Here is a 14,214-nt window from a genome sequence, read left to right on the forward strand (position 1 = left end):
AAAAAGCCATAGAAACACATACCATGCATGAGAATAGATATTAACTCCACAGTGGGGCAACTGTCTGTATTGTTGTGAGTCGGTCTCAAGAGGAGCCAATACTGCTAACGTAGCAATTCCATATTATTTCATTTCATTTGACATGAATGCCTCCTTGATAAGGGAACAATAATAGATTCTGGAGCGTCAAAGGTCCGTGCTTCCTCCTCAAACCGTCACCGGATGTTTGGTAACGAAATGTATCAAGCAATTCATGTAAGAAATAGTTGTACAATTGTCAGTGTATTATAACATGAAAATGACTAAGGTTAACTATGGCCTGTTACCAAAAATGTCAACATTCATATCTGTAAATTATTCTCAGAATTCATTTTACTGAAATTGTTTGAGCTTTTGTATAATCTTTATGATGTCTATAATCACCACTGAAAATATCAACTGTGTAGGTAGTCCTCCTAACATTTTGCACCACATTCTTTTTTATGATGCATTACAATGAAAGGTAATAGAAATGCTAATTCACATCTTTAGAATTGCATTGTTTTGTCATTAAAGGCATTATAAATCATTTCTTTTATAAGTAACCCATTATTGAACCTTATTAGTAAACCTTAAAATCTATTTGTATCTGTCTTTTTTCTATGTTTTTCAAGCACGCTTTTACGGCGCTGTTTCTCATTTCTGTGTCATTTTCTCTACGTGCGCAAGGTGCACATTTAAGTTTCTGTGTATAAATCGATATATATGTCGTATGTTGAATATTCGATATTTATGCTGCTAGAAGAGTAATGTTCATTTTCCTCGACAATCCACTGTCTGGTAATCACATCCAGTGACATCATCACATAAGATCAAAAGATGTACCCAAGTGTAATTCTTGCCATTCAGTTAAATCATAGTTTAATAGTGCTTATACATTTTTATGAAGGTGTTAAGATGAGTTAATAGTCAGCCGACAAAGCAAAATATCCAAGTCTGCTTACTTGCTTAATGTTGTAAATTATAGCTACTTATAGGTATTGGAAGTGAGTCATCTCTCAGTAATTATATATCTAAGTTTTTAATTATGAGATTTGCTTCAATCCATCCAAGATTCAGATCTGTCTTAGTATGAGCTACTTTAATATGTCTCATTTTTTTGCTGAAGAATTGTAGTTGGCGTTTTGATGGAGAGAGCATACTTTTCTTCAAAAAGACCACAAATTATTGCTATGAATGTGCTCAATATATGGTTTCATCCAGATTGTCTGTACTGTACGTAAATGCACGATTTACATAGCCCTTACCCCTTATGTGGGGCATTGAAGCTCTTGCCTACATAAGTATTATTCTATACCATGTAGGTTGTGCTGTTAGAAGGATTTTGTTTCTGTTTTGATCCTACGTTGGAAGTGTGATGACCACCGTGGTACGTATATCGCGTTATGAGACGCGGCACGTTGGATGATGAAGTGGGAGAGACAGACACTCAGTTTTAGGGTTTCATTATGCTGTTAGATTTAAAACAGCTCTGCGGCTTCTTTTTTGGTATTCCATATGACATAGTCTGCTTAGCTAGTTACTGCACTGGGTTGCCAATCTAAGATTTTGTGTACAGTTGTGGTCCTGAGCTGGCATCGTTGGAGAGAGAGAGTAAAAGAGAGAGAGAGAGAGAGAGAGAGAGAGAGAGAGAGAGAGAGAGAGAGAGAGATCTATTGGAATGGGCCTTTTTATTATCAACCATTATCTTATGTGAGAACTAAACAAGAAGTCAGATTGTATAGCTATTTGGCACCTGTAGTGAATGGACTATATTAAAGTCCTCCGAAATTGTTCTGTAATGTGTACCAGATCTCGTCAATTATTCCATGCCTGTTCATTTGGTGATGTTTGTTTTTATGGTTTGCAAAGCTGGTGATGGCCAACCCTCATAGCAGATATGTATAATGTGAATTTAAAAGGTATACAATTTGTTGCTGACCGCTGTGTGTTATGCTTTTTGTATTATTGTGGGTCATAACAATTATTTATGGAAGTAAATGACTATATAATGCCAGGGCATACCATCGGTCAGGCCTTTTTTGCTTACCCGTAAAAAGAAAGCAGTTTGCTGGTTGAGTTGTTTGCAATTTGTGGGTTGTAAGCTGAGGATTGCGCATGAGTATGTGACTATTTTCTGCTCTATGTTGTTGGGATGCAGGTGGTGCAGTTATCTAGGAGATAGCCAAGTTTTCAACAACCTTCAGAAGTGTACATGCTCCTGGGTGCTGGCTGGTAGCGGCAGCCCGAATTTGGCGGCTTGTACTGAGAATGCAGCGCCTCCTACAGAATTGTTATGGTAAGATGGCATGTCGATACGTGGTGCAAGCCTGGAGTGCAGTGTTCTATTTGGTTTGTATTACTCAGATTTAACTAGTAAGTGTAGCAGTCCTTTTCCTTGGGAGGCTCTGTGAGCAAGGCAGAGTGTCTTCAACATTGTTCTTCTAGCTATAGGGAGCCAGTGGAGCGACTGCAGAACAATTGGCTGAAAGAGGAGAAGCTGCCTTGCAGCAGTATTTTTGGATGAGTTGTGTTTTACGTATAATGAATGTGGGTGCATCAAGGAATAGGCTGTTGACATAGCAAAGCTTGGAAATTACGGGCGAGAGAATAGTTTGCAGTTTATGTTGGCATTCAAGGTATGGAAAGATGCAACATAGTGTTTTGATTGTGTAGAAGGTACTCTTTGCGACGTTGTAAACATTAAGCGTCAAGGAAAGGTCTGAATCCATGACTACGTCTAGGTTTCTAACTTCTCTGCATGTTGTCAGAGGGGCTTCATCTTTCTTAGGCCATATGGCAGTAGGTTGGCAGTTTTGCCATTGTCTGCATGTCATAATCTCTGTCTTTGCGGTATTGAGCTTCAGATGGTTATTCATCGTCCATGTGATTAGGGCACAAGACAGTCATCGAGTTTTGAACTGTAGAGGTCTTCTATGTTTACACTGTGCTATCAGCTATAGAGACTGAGGGCCCGATTCACAGAACTAACTTAAGACAAAATCCTAAACTTAGTACCATTTTGGTATTCACAGAAGGCACTTACTCATTTTGGTATTCACAGAAGGCACTTACTCATTTTGGTATTCACAGAAGTTAGGAGTCCTAACTTTAGGACTCCTAAATGCCTTCTGTGAATACCGAAAGTCTTAAAGTTAGGATTTTTCTCAGTTTAGGAGTAGTAAAGTTAGGACTCCTAACTTTAGGACTCCTAAATGCCTTCTGTGAATACCAAAAGTCTTAAAGTTATGATTTTTCTCAGTTTAGGAGTAGTAAAGTTAGGACTCCTAACTTCTGTGAATACCGAAATGAGTAAGTGCCTTCTGTGAATACCAAAATCGTAGTAAGTTTAGGATTTTGTCTTAAGTTAGTTCTGTGAATCGGGCCCTCTGGGAGTCATTTGCATATTTGCCAAATACAGGATGTTAGAATGGAAACTGATTTTCAGCAGTTGAACAAGACCTGTCCGTCCTCAGGAAAACCAATGCAGTGGTAGATAAATAAACACATCTTATTTAAAAGCATACTATCTTTCTTATAGGAAGTACAACAACATTCCTAACATGTAGTAGAGTGAATTTCTTCTTTCAGGGTGATTTATGCTTGCCATTTACCTTCCTATAAATTTACCCTTCTAACAGATACCTTCAAAAATATTCATGTCCACAACAAGAAACAGATACTACTTAAGGGTTAAACAGGTTGTTTGGATGAGTGTGCCTAGCAGTCGTGAATCATACAGTAGTAAAATGGGTAAGTTCTGAGCACTGAGACCATACACTAAAGCAGCAACAAGCCTGAGGAACTCCCATTTGAAAACCCTCAGGTTCGAGGAATCATGAGGGTGGAAACACAGAGAACATTGGGAGAGGTCTTTTTTTTATCTTTTCTAAAGAATGAGGAAGGAGCATGAGAGATTTGCCATTATCTATACTATAGTATTGAACAGTTAATGGGCCCCTGAGAGGATTAAATATGAGAACCTTACGTCACTTTTGCAACACATAAAGCGGAATATGCATGACGCAGGGCTCTGAATCAGATTTATGGAGCAATGCAAAGCCACCCTGGGGGCTTTGAGTGGCTTCATAAATCTAGCATCTCCTGACATTTTGCTCAGGAAGACTTCCATGGGAGTTGCAGTGGGTGTTTCTGTGGAACACCAATGGATTTTGATGCAGCCCCAGATTTACATGATCATGTAAACATGGGGAAACACCAAATTTCTATGCCTGCTAAGGTGAGGCGTAACGAGGAGAAATATCTTTATTTCTCCTTGATTTTTCATCTTACTCTGTGTGCTGCATTCTGCCTCTTAGGATTGTTTTGGTGCTGGAAGGTGCCCCTTCCTTCACAAAAACAATCCTGCATGCAACGGAGGAAACTCTTGCACCATGCTGCAAGGGTACCTATGTTGGTTCTAGGCTGCTGAAACAGCGCCGGCGCAGGAAGAAAGGGTGAAAGGACAGGAATGCACCGTACTGCACAAATATGGTGCTTTCCTGCCCTTTTACTTTGATGTAGGACAGCGCAGTAAGGTCGCTTGCTGCGCTGCCCTACACCAAAATCCCGTAAATGAGGGCCTGGGTATTTTTGAAAAACGTTAATTATTTTAATAGTGGGATTACCGCATGTGTGTAACCCGTCAGGATGTTGGTCCACATTATAGGTTAAATATTAGATGCTCCTGTTTGCTGAATGTGGGATGTGTATAGAAACATTTTGGGGATTTTTTTCGTTTGGTTGTTTTTTTGTTTTGTTTTTGGCTGGTTGAGGACATTTCACACATCATTGAATGGGTAGGCAGGATTACATAAATGGATCCCTCCTCTTCTCATCTTTGGTACACTTCACTTGGTTGCATGTAAGATGGTAGTGAGTTCTGCTCTCTCCTCTGCTAGCTCCTACGTCTTGCCCTGCTTGTGAAATGTCCTGGGTATGGCACCATCGTATAACAGGCATTGGAAATGCAATAGGTCTCGCCTTTGTTTAAGTTAAAGCCATTTGCTTTGCTAATGGTATTGCATTATAGCTATGTATTATTGAGTGTATGTATGTGATATATTGTGATTTTATGTTGTTAGAATTTTATTTGTTACCTATGTGTTTTGATTTGCAGTGGCCTTTGGGACTTTATAAGTGTTTATCAACGCACTTTCCAGCATAAGTAAATAAATAAATACATACATACAAAATATACGCTGGATCTGACCTTGTGTAATGTAATATGTGCTTTTGCCAAACACTCCAATGCGTTTACCAGACCTTTATTCCGCTCTCAAAGGCAAAGAGAAAACACGAAAAACGCCTCAGCGCAGCGCCTCTCCCACAAGGAGGCCATTCACCAACCCACTTTGAAATCAAAACTGCGCAGATTGAAGTGTTTTGGCATAAAATAATCTCAGGTCTAAAGAGGTCTTTTTTCAGGAAAACGGCAACTTGCGTGTGGGTGAGGGGGACACGGGGGTCAGTGGGTGGTCACCTTGGGAACACTTCCAGGAAATGCCCAGCTGGCGAAAGCTGTATATCCCACCTATTGCAAAATCCAGTTCTTAAATTCCACCCAAAAATTCAGCACATGTTTCACCCAGCGGTGACCCAGGGCCGAGATATTTAGTGGTAATAGTGATACCTGAAGTGCGAAAAAACACAGCCGGTTAGTTCTGCCTTTAGATAATCCAGTCTTCAAATTCCGGGGACCTTTGGTAATATCTGCACCAACCCAAAATGCAATAAATATTCTTGGGCAGGACAGGGGCCAAAACGGACCGTCGCCAAGTACCAACTGTGGGCAGAGGAAAGCACTGACAAAGGCGAATGAAGGGGTATCGGTAGGGGTGTGTTGGGGGCAGAGTGTAGGGCTGATGTCAGGGGGCAGGGCTTGGGCAGGTCTGTGGCCAGATTTATTGCCAGAGAGTGGGCAAGAGAGAGTGAAGGCGTAACGGCAGGGGCGTGTTCGGAGCAGCGTGAAGGGCTGTCCAGGACTGTGGTCAGAGCCAAAGATGAAAGGGAGGGGCGGCTTGCTTAGGGGCAGAGTAAAGGGCTGACGTCAGAGGGCAGGGCTGGGGCAGCACTGTGGACAGACTGAGACTGGGGAATTGTGAATGATGGGACAGAGTCAATGAGTAGGAGCACATAGCAAGGCTAGAGTAGAGGCGGGCGAAGACACTGGGCAATGTGGGGGAAGTGGGACAGATCCCAGGCAGGGGGTAGAGTGCAGGATGGGAAGCTGGGCAGGAAAGACTGGGGTGGAGTGCAGGTCTTGGGAAGAAGGCTGTGGTGGTACTAGGCAAGGCTGCGACAGTAAATGATTGGGAGAGTTAGGTACTAGGACAGAGTGATGCTGGACTGCGGTTGAATGAATGGCATATCGCAGGGTTGGAGTTGGTGAAGGATGGGACAGAGCGCATGAATGGGACAGTAATAATTGCAAGGCGCAAGGGTGGTGCGCGGTTTGCGTTAGCCGCAGACTGCAGATCCTAGGAGGATGCACGTCTTGGGCAGATTCGGGGCAGAGTGTGCGGCAGGGACAGGTTTATGGAGCAGAGTCCCGTATGACTGCCCTAAAGCCTGCCCAGAGGGGAGCACTCTGTGTGTGAGCCAAAGGCAGGCAGGCGCAGCTTGTTGGAGACAGGAGATGTGTCCGTGTGAAGGGACATGCGCTATGTGTGAGGGTGGTGGAGACGGGCTCTCTTGGTGGTTAAAAAAAAAAGCAAAAGAGAGGTCTGTGCACGAGGGAGCATGGTAGGGCAGCTTCGTGTCTGAAGAGCAGGCTCAGTTTGCGAGGGGACCCCGAGAAAGGAGAGGTGGTGTACGGATCAGGAGACAGTGTGTATGTGCGAAGATGCTGGAGACAGCTCCGGTACTGAGTGACAGGTTTGGGGTATGAGGGAGCAGGAGACCGCTCTGGTGTTGAGCGATAGGTCCGTAAGGAGATCATGATGAAAAAGTAATAAAACACATTAATAATTAAACGCAACCCAAAACTGAACGCACCACCCAAAAAACAAGGAAACCAACACTCCGATAGAAACATGGGCTGTAAGAGAGTCAAGAAGGGGGCAGTAAAACAAGGAAAGCTCTGAGCCGGTGGGACTGACGCTTTTTGCGCCAAGGATTGGAGGGCTGTTGCCGGGACTGCCGCAGCCGCCCGGCTCCGTGTTGCTGCCCACTGAGGCAGGGCGCGTTGGGCTCAGCGGGTGAGGGTGCCCGCTTTCTCTTTGGAGCTGGAAGTAGACTGTGGCCCGGATAGGCTGCAGAAGCAGGCGGCTGCTGTTGGGAGGCGGTACAATGCTAACAGCGTGCTTTATTGGCCTGGGCGGTCAGAGCAGCAGTGAGGAGGGACGTGCATGGCAGCACACACAAAACAACTAGCCCCGGCCCTGCCCTTTCATTTACGTGCCGAAGTCCTCTTATCAACTGTTTTTGTTGGTCACGCTCATTAAAGGAAACCGAGATCGTTATCAGAAGCGAGAGCACGCGTGCGCTCATTAAAGGAAACAAAGATGGCGTCGGGCTGTCCAAATGGGTGTCCTAAAAGTGGACAAGGCGGACACAAAAAAGCCCAATTGCCAATTACGCGCCAGCGTTTAACATAAACGCTGATGCAAGCCAATCGAAAAGAAGGGCGTGGCTTAAAGCCCCCTTCTGAAATCGTATCGATTCCAAAAGGCGCTCGCATGGCGAGGGCAGCGCATGCACGCTGCTAACACCAAGCGAGACCTAAAAACTATACAGCGTTCTACCCCTTGTCCTTGTTAGTGTGAAGTGTGTATGACCTATGAGTTTTCAGTTATTTAACAATAGTGTGCAAAATTAAGAAAACATTTTATACGAGATATGACAATGGTGATTTAATTATAGTGAGTTCCTCGGCACAAATTAAAAACATTACCCGGCATGTGTTTATCTTTTTTCCCTAAGTTCAACATGTTTCTCCGCTCTTGATGGCCTTGTAGATTTACCAGTTTTTTTCCCTTGTCAAGATGTTTTTACTTATAAACGCTGGTTTCTACTTCTTGTTAAACTCTGTGCCTTCGCTTTCTTTCTTACACTGTAAAATCAAATGACATTAGAAAACCAGCTGAACATACATCAATATGTTAAAACATTTTGCACTTGTTCACAACATAATTTTGTAAAAATATCTTTCTCAGTTGCAAGGCACAGAAATTACTCATGGATTATTGCAGCTCTAAAGCAGTTGTTTTTTTTGTTTTTTTTCTTGTAGTAGAAATCGCGTCGTTTTTTATATGCTGGCTCCCCACAAGTTGTCCTGAGCTCACACCATAGAAACTGCTGATCCCTCTCACTCAGTGCTTGATTTGAGTCGGTGGTTGCATGTGGGGCCCACTGACGCTTATTTGTGGGGACTGGCACATATTTTTCTTCATCAGGTTTTCATCTGGAGCAAGAGAGAGAAAAAATCAAATAGGGGAAAGAAGGAGGAAGAAAAAGACGGAAAAACATGACAAAGAAGAAAGCAAGGATGAAAAATAACTTGAAAAAGTGAGGTAAATGTGCAGGGAGTGTCTGGTGGTGGATGAAAGGACTAATGCCATGAAGACTACGCAACCTTAGTATTTGGCAACCAGACATCCAATTGCACATACACATGTAATCTAGGAAGCACATGGAAAATCTACGCAAACCCTTCATTCCTGTTTATAGTGATGCCAGCACTGGCAGCCTTCCCATCAAAGTGACCTAAAGGACACAGATGCTTCATCTCAATAGGCATGGCTATTTTTGGATCAAAAAGATTTACCAGACCAAAGAAATTGATTCAAACCAACCTATGCTTTCTCAAACCAGCTTTTTCAAACCCCCAATAGCTCCATAACAAACCATGACAAACAATCTCTTTATTTGCATTCTTATTTGAAGTGTACCACAAAAATTCATTCAATAAACATATTAACATCCTGATAAATCACATTTTACAGAAAAATACAAATACTCTATAAGTATATTAGGTACATTATGAGTTCTACACTATTTCTTTTGGAAAAATCCATTTGTCTAATGGCGCTCAAATAATTCCCACCCTCTTTAAAAATATATCCAACTACATGTACATCAGCAAAGTAGACAAACTACCCTAGCTGCCAACATTTTCCTAAATAGCTGTAGCCATGGACATCATTTAGGGGTCGCACCTGTGACCCCTGGCATGCCCCTTGCGACCCTGGGGCTCCTCTTCACATTCTGCAGGGGGACCCATCATTTTACATTACACCACTGCTAACACAGTAATGTCTGTTTATCAAAGTATGCGCATGGGCGTATGGCTTGCGTGTGATACACTGTCTGAGCCATCTAATATGTAAAGGGTCTCCGAAGATTCAGGTACCTTTCTTTAATTTAAGACTAGTCCAGTGGCTTGCATGATTCACTGTTGCCAGACGAATGCATCTTGCACTCACAATTAGGTTCAATTGCATCTCCATGTCAAATATATTAGGAATTCTTGTTCTTGGCTTTAGCACTACGAGCTGTGTTGTATGTGTGGTATTGTGAGTCAAACCAGAAATTGTTTGCTTTCAGTGTCGCTGCAGAGGAGAAGCTCCTGCAGAAGGACGAATGCACCAAAACCCTTTGCCAGAAGTTTATACATTTATCATCTAGTTAAAGGAAGTGGAAACACTTCTTTTTCATGGTTCCCCAGAAACAAACTTTCTGAATGTGCTTCATCTAAATGCGAGAAGGGTGTAGTAGGGGAAAGGCTTGACAGCAGAATATGTGATTGGCTGGAGTTTAACTTGGATATTCAGTAGTTGAATGGACGTTATCTGAAGAAAAAATTGGACATAGTAATTCCAGGCACTTAAGGAAAATTCTTAGTGTGGAGATGTCCTCCATGCGAATCAAGCAACAGTTGCATAACTAAATACTTATAAGGTCCCAAAAGCGAGACCTATTGGCTATGCAAAGCGGCGTGGGGCCGCGAAAGTGAAAGTGATCCCGATCGCGATCACGATCAAACAACAAAGTGGCCGTGGGGCCGCGGAAGTGAAAGTAATCGCGGTAAAGCGCGGTGCGCGCGCCCACGCACATGCACTGTAGTTCTAGGCTGGCCTGGTAGCACTTTTTGGAGCCCTCTCAATAAGTCTCGCCAGACCAGCGCATGCGCTGGGTCAGGCGAGACCTAAAAACAGAAGTAATCCAGTGGCGGAATTGGGAGTGAGCTTTGGGGGACAGCCGACCAAAGGTAGGTGTGCCTTCCGGGGGAGTTTCTGACAATGGGACAGCCCTGGCTACATTTGGGCTTCTTTGGGCTAGTTGGGCTTCATGTCCTATACATATGTAGCCATTTTATATGACCAATCACCATTTTGGTAGTGGACACGGTGACCGTCGGCACCAACTAGTGAATTTTCAGTTCATTTTCCCCGCTTGTGACTGTAAGCATTTCATTAGGTTTGTGGTTGTGAAGAGATGCAGTAGGAGTATAGAATTGATCGAAGACATCAGGGTACAAGAGGCCAAGCGGCTGCTCGAGGAGGCAGTATGCATAGATTTGCTCATTCCGGGCGCTCATGTTGTGGTGCTCCCAGAAAGGCGTGCAGCGAGCGGTGTGGCGGTGGCAAATCTCACCTGCTCGCCTCCGCGACATGGCCAGAGTTATGAGGGGAGGCAGCAGGTAAGCGTAAGCAGCTTCTCTGTAGGCAGGAGAACGGCCCGAGAGGTGCACGAGGCTCGCGCGCTGGGAAAGGCCCAGCATGGTGGCCCGTGCTGGAATTTGGAGATGGGGGTGGGGCCAAGGTATGGCTGACAAACCTAGAGAAGGCCGTGCTGGGGGAAGCTGCTGTGGCAGCTCAGGAGGCAGCGTCTGGCTCCTGCGAGCAGGACCAGACTGGGAACCAAAACCGGCCCTGGCAAAGTGCTCAGCAGGCCCCCCTGGGGGGTTGGGGTTGCCGCCGAGTTGTTTGCCAGGGCCGGTTTTTGGCCGATTTTGTTACAGGGCTGATATTGCAGCAATGCTGCAAAAACGGCCCTGTAACAAAAACGGCCCCCAGAGGCCCAAAACCGGCCCCCACCCGTGCGGCGCACCGGGGGATTGCCCGGTGCCGCTACGGCCAGTCCGGCCCTGCTTGCGAGTAGCAGATGGAAGTGGGTGGAGTGGGAGGGGGCAAAAGGGGTTTACTGGCACGAGGGAGGGGAGAAGGTAAAGCAACATGAGCTGTCTGCCAAAGAGTAGTAGAGAGGCGAGGTGGGCGTAGAGCCCGGCAGCAGTATGATTCCCCCTTCCAGCAAAAAGAGGGGGTGTGAGAACACAGGAGAAAAGTGGAGGGGGAGGAAATGGGGGAAGATAAGGACAGGGAGGCAGTAAAGTGGGCCCCGGTAGCATTATCAACAGGAGGGTGGTTAGAGAGGGCCGCCAGAGCTTTAAAATACTTCTGGGATGAGGAGGGAGGTGGATGCATCAAAACCCAACAGGGTCTAGTATGCAACAGGGAGAAGGGGCTACAGAGACAGATGTGGGAGGAGTTCAGCAATATGTGAAGGGCCCAGCTTTGGCATTGGTAGTGGCAGCACTGGAGTGGAGTGACGAGGATGGACTGGGGAAAAAGGACGGAGAGGGGGGCTGGAGAAGGGGCAGAGATTTGGGGTGAGGCCACAGCCCACATTTACACGTGGCAAAATATAGGAAATAAGGCGGCACCAGTGAGGAAAAAGGGGGTCTCTCGGCAGAAGGGGATTGGGGGCATAGGCGTTTTTCAGGCCTCGGTGGTGTGAGACAGCTCAAAAGGGGCAAAGGGTAGTTGGGATGAACTATGTGGGGGGGAGTTGGGTGCCAGACCGGGGCGAAAAGCAAGGAGTTAGGAACACTGACAATAGCTTGCCGGACCTCCCATTTATTTTTTAGGATCAGCGCCAAGGTGGACATGCGGATTCGGGAGAGTTTTATGCGGCTCATAAACCCAGAGGGGAAGAGATGGCAGGTTCTGTCTGTGGCCGGCCAGATAGAGACGTGGGATGACTACGACACTGCCACACGAAGGTCTGGGGTGGCCTCGGTAGTGCACCAACCGGGATGGGTCAATGCGGCCCCTCCGATGGTGAGCACCAGCGTCAAGCAGCAGCAGATGGGGGAATTAGACAGGAGGGCATAAAACAGCACCCTGGCCTCCCTCAGGTAACAATGTAGGTCTGGATATCGATTGGCGGTGACAGGTTGGATACGCAAGGCGTGGTGCCCAAAGGGAGTTGAGATATAGGTGATGAGCAGAAACAGTAGGAAATGAGTCTAGAAGAAGGTGAGGTGGTGGATGATGAGGTACAAGAGGAAGAAAACAGGTGGTGGGCTAGCAGCGTTGGAGGTCCACATAAGGTAGGTATTCCTACTTTGTTGCAGGAGCATCAAGGCGGCCAGGGAACACATCAGAATTAATCGGCAGGTGGAGCTCCTTTACAACTGTTTGGGCGACGGAACCCAGGGTGGAGGCCGACCTTGATGCCAGCTAAGGGTGCTGGAGGGGCTGGGAACAAAACAGTACACAAACGCAAGGTGTCCGTGGGGGTGAATGCGTAAGGAGAGCGGGGACACACGTTTGCAAAGAGGACAGTATGTAGAAGATGCTGTAGTAAGTACAGAATTGCATGCTGACAAAACTAAGTCGGGGGTAGGCCAAGTACACTTGGAGGGGGGCAAGAACAGGAGATGAAGGTGCCAGACACAGGGGCAAAAGGGCATACACCCGAGAAGGGTTGGGGACAGTGGCCAACACACAGGGAGGAACAATTGGGACATGTTGGGACTTTAATAAAGGCTTGTGTACAAGAGACTACTGTAAATTCCGGAAACAGTATTCCAAGTGTCAGACACCCTCTCGTATAGACACCCTCTCATGCAGTGCAATGGTAGTGGACAGGGTACACAGGCAGGATAGTGGAATTAACACCAAGGGGCCTACAGCAGAAAGCAGGGTAATCAAGCCACAGGAAACAGAGGAGGACGCAGGGCACATGAGAATATCAGCAAAGCCTCATACGCCAATTGATGGCAAGTGGCTTGACGGTTTGTTGACACGTTACCATGACAGATGAGATGCAAAGTTGTTGAGTGACGGTTTACGGGAGGGATTTCACCTGGGGTACAAAAGCCCCAGAATTACAAGATGGACAGAGAACTTGAAATCCACTGTGGCACATAAATAAGTGGTACAGGAAAAGCTGTTGGAGGAAGTTCAGGTGGGCAGAATGGCGGGCCATTCGGGCACTGGCCGATGCCCAGTTTGATTGTGCCGCCTATTGGGGTAGTGCCAAAAAAGGAAAGGGACCAATATAACACTTGTCATGGCCAGAAGGGAGCTCTGTTAATGAATTTATCCCAGGAGAAGTTACTTTGGTATCATATTCCTCAATGGATGTGCCTATGGCATTGCTGGAACAGATCGGAAGGGGCACACTCATGGTGAAGTGCAACGTTAAATCAGCCTTCCGGCTGGTGCCAATACATCCAGAGCATTTTCAGTTGCCCGGCATACAATTTGAAGGCCAATGGGACATTGACAAGGCTTTACCAGAGGGCTGTGCTATATCTTGTGTGCTGTTTGAACATTTCAGCTCCTTCCTACAGTGGGTTTTCATGTTGCACACGGGGAAGAGAATTGTGATCCACTATCTCGAGGGCTTCATTTTTGTGGGGATGCCTGGGTCTGAGGACTATCTACAGCAGTTGGCAAGTTTTCAAGAGTTCATGGGTGACATCAGGGTGCCGCTGGCTATGAAAAAAAACAATGGGTTGGCAATGGTGCTCACTTTCTTGGGCATCAAACTGAATTCCATATCCAAGGGGGTGCGCTTCCCTGTTGACAAGAAGGTTAAAATGCAGCTTTTATTATGCGCAATGTTGGAAAACCCCAAAGTGGCAGTCCAGGAGGTGCAAGTCTTGCTAGGTCATTTGAATTTTGCGTGTAGAGTAGTCAGGACAAGTCGGAATTTCTGTAGGCATTTGGGCATGTCCTTAGCAGGACTGTCATTGCCTCATCATATCTGTATGTGGCATAGGTTCTTGGAGGATTTCAATGGCATTCCAATGATCAATTCAAGAAGTATGAATGGGATGTGCAGATATATTCGGAAGCTTCTGGGGGGGATTGGTTTTGGGCTATATTGGCAGGGCAGGAGGTGCACAAAGGAGTGGCCGGCGGTGTGGAGGCATGGGGCAGGAGCATTTCTTTTCTTGAATTC

General features: G+C 45.8%; 1 long non-coding RNA gene across 1 annotated transcript in view; it reads right to left on the reverse strand.

Moving 5' to 3' along the window:
• Positions 1 to 7,917: 7,917 nt before the first annotated feature.
• The window catches only part of LOC146797876 (uncharacterized), a 71,345-nt gene continuing 65,048 nt past the window's right edge, over positions 7,918 to 14,214 (reverse strand). The window contains exon 3 of the long non-coding RNA XR_014969067.1: positions 7,918 to 8,422. This is a non-coding gene — a long non-coding RNA (uncharacterized LOC146797876). The remainder of the gene's footprint in view (positions 8,423 to 14,214) is intronic.

Source organism: Triturus cristatus, chromosome 9 (genome assembly GCF_964204655.1).
Source record: "Triturus cristatus chromosome 9, aTriCri1.1, whole genome shotgun sequence".
Taxonomy (NCBI): Eukaryota; Metazoa; Chordata; class Amphibia; order Caudata; family Salamandridae; genus Triturus; species Triturus cristatus.